We start from the raw sequence: 18,455 nt of genomic DNA, 5'->3' as shown, positions 1-18,455 counted from the left end.
CTCTGTGCCCCTACTTCCTCCTAAAATATATTCCCTAAATTATTTAGCCAAGACACCTGCAAACACTAACATTTCATAAAATGCAAGTGCCTTAAAAAATTGAAGCCGTTACCCAAGTACAATGACCAGAATTCCTGGGGCTATCGTGATAGATAAACTGGGCTAAAGTTCTCATGGGTACAAGTCTCAGGTTCTCTGCTAGCCACTACCTTTTAAAAAATTCAGTGTTTTCTTAAGTTATCATTGCCTCTTTTCTGTCCTTCTAGTCCTTCCTCCCTCCTTATTCTTCTTTCAGTGAAGACTCACTCATTATAGGTGCTAGCTCAGGTTCAGCAAGGGCCCACTGCAATAGTTCTTTTCTTGTCTTTGTGTTTCATTGGTTACAATTATTCAGAATAATCTTCAAACGATTTTTTATGAAAATTGACAGGTATAACTTTGAAAAGACATTTGAAAAAGGCACTGGTTTAAGGAAGTTGAGAATGTACTCAAATTTTCTGCAGAAGCACTAGACATTTTTAGATTAAATATTAATTCTTAATAGTTAACTCTGTGTCTATGGTAATTTTTCCTTTTCTGAGACAAACTAAGCTAATGGAATTGGCAACTGAACTATAATTTTCTATGTTGCATAATCATTATTTTACTTTTTCAAATAAAAACCAAATAGAATTGACTGAAAATTTACTTTTCTGATCATACGAGGTTGAAAATGGAGAAAATTATTAATATTAAGATTGGTATAAAATATTTAAAGTTATAGACACTTAAAAACAGCATAATGAGTATCAAATCTGTCCACATATCAACAGTGATTAATAAAAGTTGTATCTTCCATCCATATGACATTATAGTTGTCAAACCATGTTCACATGCGTCATCTCACTGTATCCTCACTAATTAGGAGGGAAATTATTCTCCTCACACTATAGATGAGGAAACAGATTCAGAAACATTAAGATTAAGCAATTAGAAGGTCTGGCCCTTTTATCACTCTACCAAAACGTCCTTCTATTTTCCTGACACCTTTGAAGAAAAAATGAAATTATTCACCTCATAAGTAGAAAATCATATACAACTTTTTTCTCCTTATTTAGAGTTTGTTTCTAAGATATTTTCACATCTTAGTTTTAAAAAGCCATTTCCATGGTCATGAACATATACTTCTGGTAGGAGTGTTAAGTTAGTACAAAATTTTTAGAGTTCAATTCAGCAATAAGAATGAAAAGCTTTTTCCATGACTCAGAAATTGTGCTTTTGGGGATGTAAGCATAAAATTAGGGATGCTCAAGGAATTACGTTTTATAGGGTTACTTGTAAGAGAAAATAATTGCATCAATTTAAATGCTCCCTGGCCAGGTGCAGTGGCTCATGCCTGTAATTTCAGCACTTTGGGAGGCTGAGATGGGTGGATCACCTGAGGTCAGGAGTTCGGGAGAAGCCTGGCCAACATGGTGAAACTCCGTCTCTACTAAAAATTAAAAAAATTAGCTTGGCGTGGTGATGGACGCCTGTAATCCCAGCTACTCAGGAGGCTGAGACAGGAGAATCACTTAAACACAGGAGGTAGAGGTTGCAGTGAGCCGAGATCACACCACTGCACTCCAGCCTGGGCGGCAAGAGTGAAACTCAGTCTCAAAAAAAAAAAAAAAATGTTAAATGCTCCCAAATAAGAGAGTATTACATAAATTAGTATATAGCTGATATATTATGCAACAATTTAAACATTATATCTTGATATGGGAAATATTCCATATATAAAGTGAAAAGAATATATACAAAATTGCACATATAGTATGATCCCAATTGTGTAATAATAATAATAAGTTTAACATAAAATTATACTTTACAGAAACAATTCCAGAGGGATATATACCACTTGATAACAGTGGTTATCTTTAAGCAGTGATATGATGAGTGGTTACTGCAATTTTTTGTGTGTTATCAATAGTGAAAATATATTACATTTATAAGAAAATAATTTTAAAGCATTTCTTAGCATATATTGTTTTCTAAAATTGACTCAAATAATCAGATGGGCAGAGGATTTCTTACCGTCTAGATATAAATGTCAATGAATATTTTATTTAATGATTTATGTTCAATAAATTGACAGCAGAGGTCATGAGAGAGTTTTCAGAAGAAAAGGTAACCAAAACAAAGAATTCAGCAATTTAGCTTAAGAGAAAAGCCATAAGAATTTGTTAACTTTCTGAATTATAAACTATTTAAAAAGAGATATATCTTATGACTTCTATTATTCTTATGAAATATTAATAAACTCAACAATCTTAACTAATAACTATCAACATTGAGAAGTATTTAATGAATATATATAGGTACTCATTCTATTTGAAATCTCTATGTGAAACTGCAAATAGACAGTTTTATTTCTTCCTTTTTAACCTGTGTGGCTTTTCTTTCCTAGTGTTATTGCACTGGCTAAGACTGCCACTACAATATTGAGTTGGAGTGGCAAAAGCAGAAATCCTTGATTTATTTTCTATTTATGAGGGAAAACATTGGGTATTTCAACAACAACTAGGAAGTTAGCTGTAGATTTTTAAAGATGCCCTTTAGCAAGTTAAGGAAGTTTAATTTCTAATTTGCTTAGACTTTTTATCATGAGTGAATGTTGCATTTTGTCAAATGCTTTTTCTCTATCTATGAAGATGATCATATGGTTTTTCTTCTAATTTATTGATATGGTGTATTACAGTGATTGTTTTTCAAGTGTTTCATTCCCTCAATAAGCTACATTTGATCATGTTATTGTCAGGGAGCTTTGGGTTGTCAATTTCCTGGCCAGAAACCTCTGTGGCCACAGCACCTTTGCCCGAATTCTTGTCCTGCATCCAGGAAGAATGAGGTATGCAAACAAGTGAAGGGTGAACAAGACGAAGATGAGCTTTATTACGTGTTACAAGAGCTCAGAAGAGACCCACAGTGGGTAGCTCCTCTCTGTAGGAAGATCATCTGTCCAGTGTTCAGTTCTCATTAGAGAGGAGGCCCTGGAGAGGGTAGCTCCTCTTTACTACTGATTGTCCTGATATCTGCAGCTCTCAGTGGAGAGGAGGCCCTGGAGAGGGTGCCTCCTGTCTGCTGGCAGGTTGTCTCTGAAGCTCTCGGCAGAGACGGTAGCTCCTTTCTGCAGCTGGTCCTTGTGTAGTCTGTCTACCCTCTTTGTCCTTTGGCCATTCTCTGCCCTGCTCTGGCTGAGCCCAGGGCTTTTATGGACCTCAGAGGGGAGGAAGTGCATGCTGATTGGTCCATGGGCAGCCATGGGCCACTGGAAGAGGCCCCATGAGTCCCCAAACTGGTATGCAGGACTGGCAGTTGGCCCCCAGCCTTCAGGCCCTCCCTGGACTGAAGGTAGGGCCTTACTGGGACCTGCTCCCTTCCGCCCAAGAATCTGTCTGCCTCCCGCTGCCATTCATGGCCCCAGGGCTCAATCCCAACCCCACTCCAAGATCTGAGCCAGCTCCAGGAAAGGAGAGAGATCAGGCAGCGGGAGCAGACACCCCAAGCCTGCAGGGATCGGGGGGCCTTCCCGGGCCCCAGAGGGTACAGGCTACAGAGATGCCTGGGTCCCGTGGGTGAGAGGGCAGTGGCAGCTGCACCCAGGGAGCTCCCGCAGACCAACTCAGCAGGGGCGGGGCTCCCCAGCTCCTGCCTGCCCCATGTAGTGGGAGGCCCAGGTCTGCAGCTGCTGGTCAGGCGGCTGCAGCTACACCCAAGAGGGCAGATCCTGCCTGTTCCCAGCCCCACTTCAAGAGTGCAGTTTGGGCAGCTGTACCACCATCCAGGAGGGTGGGGCTCCTGACTGCCCCATGGAGTGGGAGGCCTGGGTCTGCAGTCCCAGCCTTGCCTCCCTGCTGCAGCCAGCATGATGGCACCAGCCACTGCCATCATTATCTTTTCTATAAATTGCTAGATTCAACTTGCTAAATTTGTGAGGATTTTTACATTTTATTTTCGTGAAGGATATTGGTCCAAAGTCTTCTTTCATGTATTTTTCTGGTTTTGATATTAGGGTAAAATTAGAAAGGCAAATGTTGCCTCTTTTATTTTATGGAAGATTGTTAGAAAATTGTTAATATGGTTTAGTTTTATTTATCCTGCTCAGAAGTCAATATGCTTTCTTTGTCTAAAGTCTCCAATTTATAAACCTTCAGCCTTTCCTTGCTTTTTCTGTTCTTTACTTTTGGAGCTCTCATTTAGACATATATTTTAATTTCTCATTCTGTCATCCATATCTCTTAACTGTGTTTATATGATTTATGCCTCTTCATCTTTTTGTATTTCATTCTGGAGGATTTCCTCAAATCTATGTTCTAATTCATTAATTCCTTCCCAGTCTTTGCTAATCCGTTGTTTAATATCTACATTGAATTTTTCATCCCAATGACTATATTATCATTTCTAGAATATTTATTTGGTTCTTTAAAAAATCTGTTTTCTCTTATTTTAAACTGCCCTGTTTATTTTACTGTGGTTTCTTTGCCTTCTCTTGCCCTTTTAATTATTTTAAAATACTTATGCAAAATTATTCTAGTCTGTTCTGTTATGAGGTTGCCGTTTCTCTTTTGCTACATAAACCGACTCTGTCTCATGGTGGTTTATTTCTTGTCATGGCTTATAAATTTTTATTTATAGCTCATCTTCAGTGGGAGTTCTCTTTTCTGAAAATCCTTTACATTCTAGATTACAATAAAATTTTTCTTGTTCCCTGTAGAACAATTTTGGATTTGCTTCAGTCAGAACTCGACCAATTTCCATGGTCATGGGCCAGGTTTTCGATTTTTATTTTCTTTTATTTTTGCTTCATTTCCTTCTGTGCAAAGTAATTCATTCATACAAAAGAATAAAGTATGAATAAAATCTAAAGAATAATAGTAAAAAGAACATCTTTATGCCTAACACCCAGTTTAAGAAATAAGACATACCAATAAGTTTCAGTTTCCTTTTTTCTTTTTTCCTTCTTTATCTTCTAGCTTTCACTTACAAGCAGGCTGAATTGAGAACTGTGTAGAAGAAAAGGGGCTCCTGCCACACAGAAAGTGTAGGGAAATCCTGATTTTTTTTCTTTTCTTTTTGGTCTGCTGGCCCTGCCCTAAGGCCAGCTCCAAACATAGATTTGCACTGCCACTGCCAGGCTGTGAGGATTCCTAAGAATAAAAGAGAACACTGTCTCTCTGAATAGAGGAACTGGAAAGAGAGTGTGTGGGGGAATCCCGATACTCTTTCTCTTTTTTCTTGATATTTTACCTCAAGGGCAGCCCCAACTACTTAGAAGTGAATGGCAGCATAAGGCAAAAGCTTTAAGACAGCCTGATCCTTTTGGCCGTAACAAAGGGGGCCCACAAAAACTGTAAAGTGTAGGAGAAACCCCATGTAGGAGAGAACTAGAGAAGGTGATCCTAATTCTACATTTGAAACTACATAAGTAACAGGGTCAGCCCTACTCCTGCACAAACATGGAGTACAGTAGGCTCCTCTTATCTTTGGCTTTGCTTTCTGAGGTTTCAGTTTCCCATGATCAACTGCAGTCCGAAAATATTAAATGGAAAATTCTGGAAATAACTCGTAAATTTTAAATTGCACACAGTTCTGAGAAGCATGATGAAATCTTGCACTGTCTCATTCCATCCTTTGTGCAGCATATCCGTACTATCTACCTTGCCCACCCAATTGTCACTCAGTAGCTTAGCTGTTTTGGTTATCAGATTTGCTATTGTGATATCTCAGTGCTCGTATTCAAGTAACCCTTATTTTACTTAGTAATGGCTCCAAAGCACAAGAGTAGGAATGCTGGCAATTAGGAGATACCAAAGAAAAGCCATAAAGTATTTCCTGTGAGTGAAAAGGTGAAAATTCTCAATTTAATAAGGAAAGAAAAAAAGCTATATGCTGTGATTGCCAAGATCTAAGGTTAGAATGAATCTTCTGCCCGTGAAATTGTGAAGAATGAAAAATAAATTAGTGCATAGTGTATATAGAGTTTGGTACTAATCCTGGTTTCAGTCATCCACTGGGGATCTTGGAACATATCCCCCATGGATAAGGAGATACTACTGTAATCTCTACTGATCTGTCTTCAAGTTCACTGATTCTTCTCCTTGCTCAAATCTACCATTGAACTCCCCCAGCGAATTTTTCAATTATTATAATTTTCTCCTTAGGAATTTCAATTTGGTTTCTTAAAAATTTCTACTTATTGATATTCTCTGATGAATTACATCCTACTCTTCTTTAATTCTTTAAACGTGGTTTCCGTTTATTCCTCAAACATGTTTATAATATCTGCTTTGAAGTCACTGTTAAATCAGACACCTGACCACTAGTCACTTAGTAGCCATCTCAGTTACCAGATCAACAGTTGATGTATCTCAGTGCTTGCATTCAACTAACCCTATTTTACTTCATAAGGGCCCCAAAGTACAAGAGTAGTGATGCTGACTACTTGGATATACCAAAGGGGAGCCATAAAGTGCTTCCTTTAAGAGAAAAGGTGAAAGTTTTTGACTTAATAAGGAAATAAAAAAATCATATGCTGAGGTTGCTAGAATCTATAATAAGAACAAATTTCTATTTGTGAAATTGTGGAGAAGACAATTTTGTACTAGTTTTGCTGTCACATCTCAAACTGCAAAAGTTATAGCCACAGTGCCTGTATAGGATATATAGGGTACTATCCACAGTTTGAGGCATCCAGTGGAGGTCTTATAAATACATCCCATGCAGTTAAGGGGAGGACTACTCAAGAAAGCATAGTTAAGGCTTTGAGAAATGAACTACGATAAAAATACCACAAAGGTCTCAGAACAATTTGTGAGTGTTGCATGTAATGTACAGTCAAAGAGCATAGCAAAGGCTTTGAAAACTAAATGTTGGAATTACTGTCCCTGAAGGCATGACAGAACTTGTGATCTGAGCCTAACCAGATTGATTACTTACTAAAACAAACAAACAAAAATCAGTATCTTTAGAAGATTTTAGCAGGACCCAGAGCTTCACAGCCAGCATACAAATGAAAATCAGTATCTGTAGAAGATTTTAACAGGACCCAGAGCTTCATAGCCAGCATAATATCCTTTTTTTTTTTTTTTTTTTTTTTTTTTTTTTTAAACAGTCTCACTCTGTCGTCCAGGTTGGAGTGCAGTGGCACGATCTCGGCCCACTGCAACCTCTGCCTCCCAGGCTCAAGTGATTCTCCCGCCTCAGGTTCCCAACTGGCTAGGAGTACTGGCGCATGCCACCACACCCGGCCAATTTTTATAGAGACGGGGTTTCACCATGTTGGCCAGGCTGGTCTCAAACTCCTGACCCCAAGTGATTCTCCCACCTTGGCTTCCCAAGGCTGGGATTACAGGCATGAGCAGCATAATAGTCAAATTGTCCATCTTAAAATCCCAAATTACTCAACATATCAGAAACAGGAAAATCTGGCCAAAATTTTCAAAGGAAAAGATACCACCACCAAATTATCAAAGACTATTTACAATCGCCAAAAATCTTGAAACAACCCAAAAGTCTCTCAAATGTGGGTGGAAAAGCAAACTGTAGTACATCCACATAATGGAATGCTGCTCAGTAATAAAAAGTGACAGTTGGTACACACAACAAAATAGATAAAAATCTCAAGAACAGGCCGGGTGCAGTGGCTCACACCTGTAGTCTCAGCACTTTGGGAGGCCGAGGTGAGCTGATGACTTGAGGTCATAATTTCGAGACGAGCTTGGCCAACATGGCGAAACCACGTCTCTACTAAAAATACAAAGATTAGCCAGGCATGGTGGTGGGCGCCTGTAGTCCCAGCTATTTGAATAGCTGAGGCAGGAGAATCCCTTGAACATGAGAGGCAGAGGTTGCAGTGAACCAAGATCGTGCCACTGCACTTAAGCCTGGGCAACACAGCAAGACTCCGTCTAAAAGAAAACAAAAACAAAAACCAAAAAACTCAAGAACATTTTACAAAGTGAAAGAAGCTATACTTGAAAGATTACATACTCTGTGATTCCACTCTATGATATTCTGGAAAAGGCTAAATAAAAACGATAGGGAGCAGATCACTTGTTGCCAGGAGTTACGTGTGGAGGTAAAGTTTGACTACAGAGGGGTACCGCCTGAAAGAATTTACTTTGGGCCAGGGGAAGGGAAAGAACTGTTCTGCATCTTGATTGTAGTCATGGTAACTTGCATACAAGCATTTGATAGAATGCACAGAACTGTAAACAAAAAGTGTAATTTTTACTCTATGTAAATTTAAAAGTGAATTTCAAAAAATCATGCATAAAAAAAAAAACCACCATCTGTGAAGCAGATGACCTTACAAGTGAATTCTACCAAACATTTTAAGGGAAATAATAATACCAGTTTTACATAAACTGTCTCAAAAATTAGAAAGGAGAGAACTCTTCCCAACTCACTTTGTGAGGCCAGTATTGTCTTGATAACAAAATTAGACAAAAATATTGCCAGAAAAGAACTAGAAAACAATCCCTCATAAACACAAAAGCAAAATCCTTAACATTACATGAGCAAATCAAAATTAATAATATGGGAAAAGGATAATGCATCATGACCAAGTGGAGTTTATCTCTCGAATGCAAGATTAATTTTACGACCAAAAATCAAGCAGTGGACCAGGCGTGGTGGCTTATGCCTATAATCCCAGCAATTTGGGAAGCCGAGGTGTGAGGATCGCTGGAATCCAGGAGTTCAAGATCAGCCTGGGCAACATAGTGAGTCTCGGTCTCTACAAAAATAAAAAATAAAAAAAAGAAAGAAAAAAATTAGCCAGTCATGGTGGCACACACCTGTAGTCCCAACTACGCAGGACACTGAGGCAGGAGAATCAGTTGAGTCCAGGATGTCAAGGCTGCAGTGAGGCAGGAGAATCAGTTGAGTCCAGGATGTCAAGGCTGCAGTGAGCTATGATTGTACCATCACACTCCAACCTGGGTGACAAAGTGAGACCCTGTCTTAAAAAATAAGTAAGTAAATAAATAAATAAAAATAAATAAATAAATAAATAAATAAAATCAAGCAGTGTAATTCACCACTCACAAACTAAAAAAAGGGAAAATGTGATTATCTCTATAGATTTTTTTTATTATCTCAATAGATTTTTTTTAAAAGTGTTTGGTAGGCCGGGCACGGTTGCTCATGCCTGTAATCCTAGCACTTTGGGAGCCCAAGGTGGGTGGATCACCTGAGGTCAGGAGTTCGAGACCAGTCTAGCCAACATGGTGAAACCCCATCTCTACTAAAAATATAAAATTAGCCGGGCATGGTGGTACACGCCTGCAATCCCTGCTACTTGGGAGGCTGAGGCAGGAGAATCGCTTCAACCCAGGAGGCAGAGGTTGCGGTGAACCGAGATCATGCCACTGCACTCCAGCCTGAGTGACAGAGCAAGACTCATCTCAAAAAAAAAAAAATTTTTTTTGGCAAAACTCAGTGCCATTGCTGTTAAAAACTCTCCACTAACTTGAAAGAGAAGAGAACCTCCTCCAACAACAGGCATCTGTGAAAAATTTACACTTAGTGCCACACTTTAATAATGAAAGACTGAATGCTTTCCCTTTAAGATCTGGAACAACTTTTGTTGTTGTTGTTGTTGTTGTTGTTGTTGTTGTTGTTGTTGTTGTTGTTGTTTTGAGACGGAGTCTCACTTTGTTGCCCAGGCTGGAGTGCAGTTGTGTGATCTTGGCTCACTGTAACCTCTGCCTCCCGGGTTCAAGCAATTCTCCTGCCTCATCCCCACTTAGTAGCTGGGACTACAGGTGCATGCCACTACACCTGGCTAATATTTGTGTTTTTAGTAGAGACGTGGTTTCACCGTGTTGGTCAGGCTGGTCTCGAACTCAGGTGATCCACTCGCCTCAGTCTCCCAAAGTTCGGGGATTACAGGTGTGAGCCACCACGCCCAGCCTGGAACACCTTTTTTTTTTTTTTGCCACTTTTATTCAGCATTGTACTGGAGTTCCCATACAATGCAATTGGATGATAAAATAGCTTCTGGTTTGGGGTTCTTCATGTAAGGAACTTGGTGCTACTCCATCCTAACAAATAAAAAGCTAAACAGACTGAAAAATCAATTACATGTGCTTAGGTACACACACACACACACACACTCACACACACACACTCACACACACATATATGCTTCTATATGAGTAAAATTAATGACAGCAATGATATAATTGGCAGGAGGGAGTAATTATGATTATTTTGTTATTGTAAGGTGAAGCAGTACACAATCGTCCCTTGGTATCTGTGGAGTATTCATTCTAAGACCCCTGTGGATACCAAAATCCACACATACTCAAGTCCCTCTGCATACCCTGCATAAGAGAAAAGTTGGCCCTCTTTACTGGGGGATTTTGCATCCTGCAATCTGCATTTGGTTGTGGATGCAGAACTCTACAAGAGGGAGGGTTGACTGGATTTATTGAAAAAAAATCCTTGTAAAAGTGGACCCATGCTGTTCAAACACATATATTGCTAGAGCCAAATGTAGTGTAATTTGAAAGTGGACTAGGATTAGTTGGAAATTAATACTGCAAATTTAGGGCTACCACTAAAAGAAATAATTATAAATCAAATGCTAAAAAGGAGAGAAAATTGAATCATATAAAATGCTCAGTTAGAACCACAAAACAGAAAAAGAGTAGAAGACAAAAATAAGAACAAACAACAAGGGCAATCAATAAAAAATAGTAACAAACATGAAGGATATTAATCCAACTACAGCAGATCCTCAAATAATGTAGTTTTGTTCAACATTGCTTTATAGTAATATTGACGAAAAAATAAATTTCTGGCTAAGGCCACTGTGTGTGTGTGTGTGTGTGTGTGTGTGTGTGTGTGTGTTGTCTATGGGGTATGCATGTTATCCCCATGTCTGCCTGGGTTTTCTCTGGGTACTCTGGTTTCCTACCACATCCCAAAGATGTGCATGTTAGGTTAATTGGAGAGTCCAAATTGTCCCTGTCTGAGTGAGTGTGGGTTGGGGGTGTGTATGAGTGTCCTGCAATGGAATGGCATCCTGTCCAGGGTTGGTACCTGAGCTGCTGGGATAGGTTCCAGCTAGCTGAGACCTTGAACTACAGTAAGTGGATTGGAAAATGAAGACATAAACAGATACAAATTATTGCAAAATAAAAATTCATAAAGTATGTGATAATTATACAAATGCACAACAATAAATGCAGTATGAAAGCACTCAGTAAGCCCACCATATTTGTTATTGTTTGTTTTTGAACTGCATAGTGGTAGAAGGTGCTTCTCACAATGTTCCCTTTGCAAATATTTATTCCTTGATTTAACCCATCGCAACTACAACCACCATTGCTCACTGGTTCACCAAAAATTGAGTAAATAATTATCTTGTTTTTCTTAATCTTTCTTAAATATATGTATAGCCCGCATTTATTTCAGTTTGTAATGTTAGAAGTGTTTTGAGTCTTTATTTAGAAGTTTGGGCCAGGTGCAGTGGCTCACACCTTTAATCCCAGCCCTTTGGGAGGCCATAGTGAGTGGATTGTTTAAGCCCAGGAGTTTGAGACCAGCCTGGGCAACACGGCGAAACCCCATCTCTACAAAAAATACAAAAATTAGCCAGATGTGTTGGTGTACATCTGTGGTTCCAGCTATTCAGGAGGCTGAGATGGGAAGACTGTTTGAGCCCAGAAGATTGAGGCTGCAGCAACAGAGCGAGACCCTGAAAAAAAAAAAAGAGAGAAAGAGAGAGAGAGAGCGAAAGAAAGAGAGAGGAAGAGGAAGAGAAAAAAGAAAAAAGAAAGTTGGTAGTGTTTTTCCATAGGAACTTGTTTATATCAGTTAGCCTATAGTGATACTGGTTTTGTCATGCATTGTCTTGCTTAAAGTCTCAGTTTCTAAGAGCCTGTCAACAACATTAAGTGAGGACTTACTGTATATCAGTAATCACTTTGAACAGCAATGATAAATGTACCAATTAAAAGACAGAGATTGTCAGAGTGGTTGAAAAAAACAAGACCCAACCATAGGATATCTACAAGAAATCTACTTTAAATATAAGACATATAAATTAAAAGTAAATGGATGGAGAAAAATATACCCTGTTAACACTAATCAAAAGAAAGCAGAAGTAGCTATATTAATTTCAAACACAGTTGACTTCAAAAAAGGAAAGTTATCAGTGATAAAGGCATTACATAATGATAAAGGAGTTAATTGTCCAAGAAGATGTAATAATCCTTAACACATGTGCACCTAACAAGAGCATCAAACTAGGTGAGACAAAACTGATAGAGCTGCAAGAAGACATATTTAAATCCACTATTATAATTAGAGACTTCAACATCCCTCTATCAGAAATGGACAGATTCAGCAGGTAGAAAGCCAGTAAAGACATAGATGAATTCAACAGCATCATCAATCAGCTGGATATAATGGACATCTGTAGACTACTTTATCCAACAACCACAGAAAATACACTCTTTTCAAGCTCACATGGAACATTCTCTAAGATAGACATATTCTGGGCCATAAAATAGCACTTAACAAATTTAGAAGACTAGAAATCATTTAGTGTCTGCTCTCTGTCTACAAAGGAATTGAAAGCAATAGAAATATAACCAGAAAATCCCAAAATATACAGAGATTAAACAACACATTTCTAAAAATACATGGGTCAAAGAAGGAATTTCAAGACAAATTAAAAAATATTTTGAGGCTGGGCATGGTGGCTCATGCTTATAATCCCAGCACTTTGGGAGGCCAAGGCAAGAGGATTGCTTAAGCCCAGGAGATTGAAGTCACAGTGAGCTATGATTGTGCCACCGCCTGTCTCAGAAACAACAACAACTAAAACCCTTTCAATTCAATGAAAGTGAAAACAACATATCAACATTTGTGGAATGCAGTGAAAGCAGTGTTTAGAAAGAAATTATGTAGTATCGAATGCATATTTTAGAAAAGAAGAAAGACCTAAAATTGTTTCCACCTTAGAATACTGGAAAAAGAAGAGCAAGTTAAATCCAAAGTAAGCTGAAGAAAATAAATAATAAGAATTAGAGCAGCAATGATTGAAATTGAAAACAGGGAATCAATAAAGAAAATAAATGAAATGAAAACCTGGTTCTTTGAAAAGATCAATAAAATTGATAAGCCTCTAGTGAGGCTGATTAAGAAAAAAGACAGAAGACACAAATTACTAACATCAGAATGAAAGGGAGGACATCACTACAGATCCTATGGACATTAAAAAGATTTTATTTTATTTTATTATTTTTTTTTTTTTTAAATTATACTTTAGGGTTTTAGGGTACATGTGCACAATGTGCAGGTTTGTTACATATGTATCCATGTGCCATGTTGATTTCCTGCACCCATTAACTCGTCATTTAGCATTAGGTGTATCTCCTAATGCTGTCCCTCCCCCCTCCCCCCACCCCACAACAGTCTCCGGAGTGTGATGTTCCCCTTCCTGTGTCCATGAGTTCTCATTGTTCAATTCCCACCTATGAGTGAGAACATGCGGTGTTTGGTTTTTTGTCCTTGCGATAGTTTACTGAGAATGATGTTTTCCAGTTTCATCCATGTCCCTACAAAGGACACGAACTCATCATTTTTTATGGCTGCATACTATTCCATGGTGTATATGTGCCACATTTTCTTAATCCAGTCTATTGTTGTTGGACATTTGGGTTGGTTCCAACTCTTTGCTATTGTGAATAGTGCCGCAATAAACATACGTGTGCATGTGTCTTTATAGCAGCATGATTTATAATTCTTTGGGTATATACCCAGTAATGGGATGGCTGGGTCAAATGGTATTTCTAGTTCGAGATCCCTGAGGAATCGCCACACTGACTTCCACAATGGTTGAACTAGTTTACAGTCCCACCAACAGTGTAAAAGTGTTCCTATTTCTCCACATCCTCTCCAGCACCTGTTGTTTCCAGATTTTTTAATGATGGCCATTCTAACTGGTGTGAGATGGTATCTCACTGTGGTTTTGATTTGCATTTCTCTGATGGCCAGTGATGATGAGCATTTCTTCATGTGTTTTTTGGCTGCATAAAAGTCTTCTTTTGAGAAGTGTCTGTTCATGTCCTTTGCCCACTTTTTGATGGGGTTGTTTTTTTCTTGTAAATTTGTTTGAGTTCATTGTAGATTCTGGATATTAGCCCTTTGTCAGATGAGTAGGTTGTGAAAATTTTCTCCCATTTTGTAGGTTGCCTGTTCACTCTGATGGTAGTTTCTTTTGCTGTGCAGAAGCTCTTTAGTTTAATGAGATCCCATTTGTCAATTTTGGCTTTTGTTGCCATTGCTTTTGGTGTTTTAGACATGAAGTCCTTGCCCACGCCTATGTCCTGAATGGTATTGCCTAGGTTTTCTTGTAGGATTTTAATGGTTTTAGGTCTAACATATAAGTCTTAAATCCATCTTGAATTAATTTTTGTATAAGGTGTAAGGAAGGGATCCAGTTGCAGCTTTCTACATATGGCTAGCCAGTTTTCCCAGCACCATTTTTTAAATAGGGAATCCTTTCCCCATTGCTTGTTTCTGTCAGGTTTCTCAAAGACTGGATGGTTGTAGGTGTGTGGTATTATTTCTGAGGGCTCTGTTCTGTTCCATTGGTCTGTATCTCTGTTTTGGTACCAGTACCATGCTGTTTTGGTTACTGTAGCCTTGTAGTAGAGTTTGAAGTTAGGTAGCATGATGCCTCCAGCTTTGTTCTTTTGGCTTAGGATTGACTTGGCAATGTGGGCTCTTTTTTGGTTCCATGTGGACTTTAAAGTAGTTTTTTCCAATTCTGTGAAGAAAGTCATTGGTAACTTGATGGGGATGGCATTGAATCTATAAATTACTTTGGGCAGTATGGCCATTTTCATATTAATTCTTCCTATCAATGAGCATGGAATGTTCTTCCATTTGTTTCTATCTTCCTTTATTTCATTGAGCAGTGGTTTGTAGTTCTCCTTGAAGAGGTCCTTCACATCCCTTGTAAGTTGGATTCCTAGGAGTTTTATTCTCTTTGAAGCAATTGTGAATGGGAGTTCACTCATGATTTGGCTCTCTGTCTGTTATTGGTGTATAAGAATTATTGTGATTTTTGCACATTGATTTTTATCCTGAGATTTTGCTGAAGTTGCTTATCAGCTTAAGGAGATTTTGGGCTGAGATGATGGGGTTTTCTAAATATACAATCATGTCATCTGCAAACAGAGACAATTTGACTTCCTCTTTTCCTAATTGAGTACCCTTTATTTCTTTCTCCTGCCTGATTGCCCTGGCCAGAACTTCCAACACTATGTTCAACAGGAGTGGTGAGAGAGGGCATCCCTGTCTTGTACCAGTTTTCAAAGGGAACGCTTCCAAATTTTGCCCATTCAGTATGATATTGGCTGTGGGTTTGTCATAAATAGCTCTTATTATTTTGAGATATGTCCCATCAATACCTAATTTATTGAGAGTTTTTATCATGAAGGGCTGTTGAATTTTGTCAAAGGCCTTTTCTTCATCTATTGAGATAATTGTGTGGTTTTTGTCATGTTGGTTCTGTTTATATGCTGGATTACGTTTATTGATTTGCGTATGTTGAACCAGCCTTGCATCCAAGGGATGAAGCCCACTTGATCATGGTGGATAAGCTTTTTGATGTGCTGCTGGATTCGGTTTGCCAGTATTTTACTGAGGATTTTTGCATCGATGTTCATCAGGGATATTGGTCTAAAATTCTCTTTTTTGGTTGTGTCTCTGCCAGGCTTTGGTATCAGGATGATGCTGGCCTCATAAAATGAATTAGGGAGGATTCCCTCTTTTTCTATGGATTGGAATAGTTTCAGAAGGAATGGTACCAGCTCCTCCTTGTACCTCTGGTAGAATTCAGCTGTGAATCCATCTGGTCCTGGACTTTTTTTGGTTGGTAGGCTATTAATTATTGCCTCAATTTCAGAGCCTATTATTGGTCTATTCAGGGATTCAACTTCTTCCTGGTTTAGTCTTGGGAGGGTGTATGTGTCCAGGAATATATCTATTTCTTCTAGATTTTCTAGTTTATCTGCATAGAGGTGTTTATAGTATTCTCTGATGGTAGTTTGTATTTCTGTGGGATCGGTGGTGATATCCCCTTTATCATTTTTTATTGCATCCATTTGATTCTTCTCTCTTTTCTTCTTTATTAGTCTTGCTAGCAGTCTATCAATTTTGTTGATCTTTTCAAAAAACCAGCTCTTGGATTCATTGATTTTTTTGAAGGGTTTTTTTGTCTCTATCTCCTTCAGTTCTTCTCTGATCTTAGTTATTTCTTGCCTTCTGCTAGCTTTTGAATGTGTTTGCTCTTGCTTCTCTAGTTCTTTTAATTGTGATGTTAGGGTGTCCATTTTAGATCTTTCCTGCTTTCTCTTGTGGGCATTTAGTGCTATAAATTTCCCTCTACACACTGCTTTAAATGTGTCCCAGAGATTATGATATGTTGTGTCTTTCTTCTCATTGGTTTCAAAGAACATCTTTATTTCTGCCTTCGCTTCATTATGTACCCAGTAGTCATTCAGGAGCAGGTTGTTCAGTTTCCATGTAGTTGAGCGGTTTTGAGTGAGTTTTTTTAATCCTGAGTTCTAGTTTGATTGCACTGTGGTCTGAGAGACAGTTTGTTATAATTTCTGTTCTTTTATGTTTGCTGAGGAGTGCTTTACTTCCAACTATGTGGTCAGTTTTGGAATAAGTGCGATGTGGTGCTGAGAAGAATTTATATTCTGTTGATTCAGGGTGGAGAGTTCTGTAGATGTCTATTAGGTCCACTTGGTGCAGAGCTGAGTTCAATTCCTGGATATCCTTGTTAACTTTCTGTCTCATTGATCTGTCTGATGTTGACAGTTGGGTGTTACAGTCTCCCATTATCATTGTTGGGGAGTCTAGGTCTCTTTATAAGTCTCTAATGACTTGCGTTATGAATCTGGGTGCTCCTGTATTGGGTGCATATGTATTTAAGTTAGCTCTTCTTGTTGAATTGATCCCTTGACCATTATGTAATGGCCTTCTTTGTCTCTTTTGATCTTTGTTGGTTTAAAGTCTATTTTTTCAGAGACTAGGATTGCAACCCCTGCCTTTTTTTGTTTTCCATTTGCTTGGTAGATCTTCCTCCATCCCTTTATTTTGAGCCTATGTGTGTCTCTGCACATGAGATGGGTCTCCTGAATACAGCACACTGATGGGTCTTGACTCTTTATCCAGTTTGCCAATCTGTGTCTTTTAATTGGAGCATTTAGCCCATTTACATTTAAGCTTAATATTTTTATGTGTGAATTTGATCCTGTCATTATGATGTTAGCTGGTTACTTTGCTCGTTAGTTGATGCAATTTCTTCCTAGCCTCGATGGTCTTTACAATTTGGCATGTTTTTGCAGTGGCTGGTACCGGTTGTTCCTTTCCATGTTTAGTGCTTCCTTCAGGAGCTCTTTTAGGGCAGGCCCGGTGGTGACAAAATCTCTCAGCATTTGCTTGTCTGTAAAGGATTTTATTTCTCCTTCACTTATGAAGCTTAGTTTGGCTGGATATGAAATTCTGGGTTGAAAATTCTTTTGTTTAAGAATGTTGAATATTGGCCCCCACTGACTTCTGGTTGTAGAGTTTCTGCCAAGAGATCCGCTGTTAGTCTGATGGGTTTCCCTTTGTGGGTAACCTGACCTTTCTCTCTGGCTGCCCTTAACATTTTTTCCCTCATTTCAACTTTGGTGAATCTGACAATTATGTGTCTTGAAGTTGCTCTTCTCAAGGAGTATCTTTGTGGCATTCTCTGTGTTTCCTGAATCTGAATGTTGGCCTGCCTTGCTAGGTTGGGGAAGTTCTCCTGGATAATATCCTGCAGAGTGTTTTCCAACTTGGTTCCATTCACCTGTCACTTTCAGGGACACCAATCAGACATAGATTTGGTCTTTTCACATAGTCCCATATTTCTTGGAGACTCTGTTCATTTCTTTTTACTCTTTTTTCTCTAAACTTCTCTTCTGACTTCATTTCATTCATTTGATCTTCAATCACTGGTACCCTTTCTTCCAGTTGATCAAATCGGCTACTGAAGCTTGTGCATTCATTACGTAGTTCTTGTGCCATGGTTTTCAGCTCCATCAGGTCCTTTAAGGACTTCTCTGCATTGGTTATTCTAGTTAGCCATTCATCTAATCTTTTTTTCAAGGTTTTTAACTTCTTTGCATTGGGTTCAAACTTCATCCTTTAGCTCGGAGAAGTTTGATCAGCTGAAGCCTTCTTCTCTCAACTCGTCAAAGTCATTCTCCGTCTAGCTTTGTTCCGTTGCTGGCGAGGAGCTGCGTTCCTTTGGTGGGGGGAGAGGTGCTCTGATTTTTAGAATTTTCAGCTTTTCTGCTCTGTTTTTTCCCCATCTTTGTGGTTTTATCTACCTTTGGTCTTTGATGATGGTGACGTACAGATGGGGTTTTGGT

The 18,455-nt window shown here is 38.7% G+C and overlaps 1 protein-coding gene across 4 annotated transcripts in view; it reads left to right on the top strand.

The window, feature by feature from the left end:
- The window catches only part of CCDC146 (coiled-coil domain containing 146), a 174,194-nt gene that overhangs the window by 949 nt on the left and 154,790 nt on the right, over positions 1-18,455 (top strand). The window lies entirely within an intron of this gene.

The sequence above is a fragment of the Symphalangus syndactylus genome, chromosome 6 (assembly GCF_028878055.3).
Source record: "Symphalangus syndactylus isolate Jambi chromosome 6, NHGRI_mSymSyn1-v2.1_pri, whole genome shotgun sequence".
Classification (NCBI taxonomy): Eukaryota; Metazoa; Chordata; class Mammalia; order Primates; family Hylobatidae; genus Symphalangus; species Symphalangus syndactylus.
The sequence above is the reverse complement of the archived record's forward strand: the minus strand, read 5'-3'. Positions and strand labels throughout refer to the sequence as shown.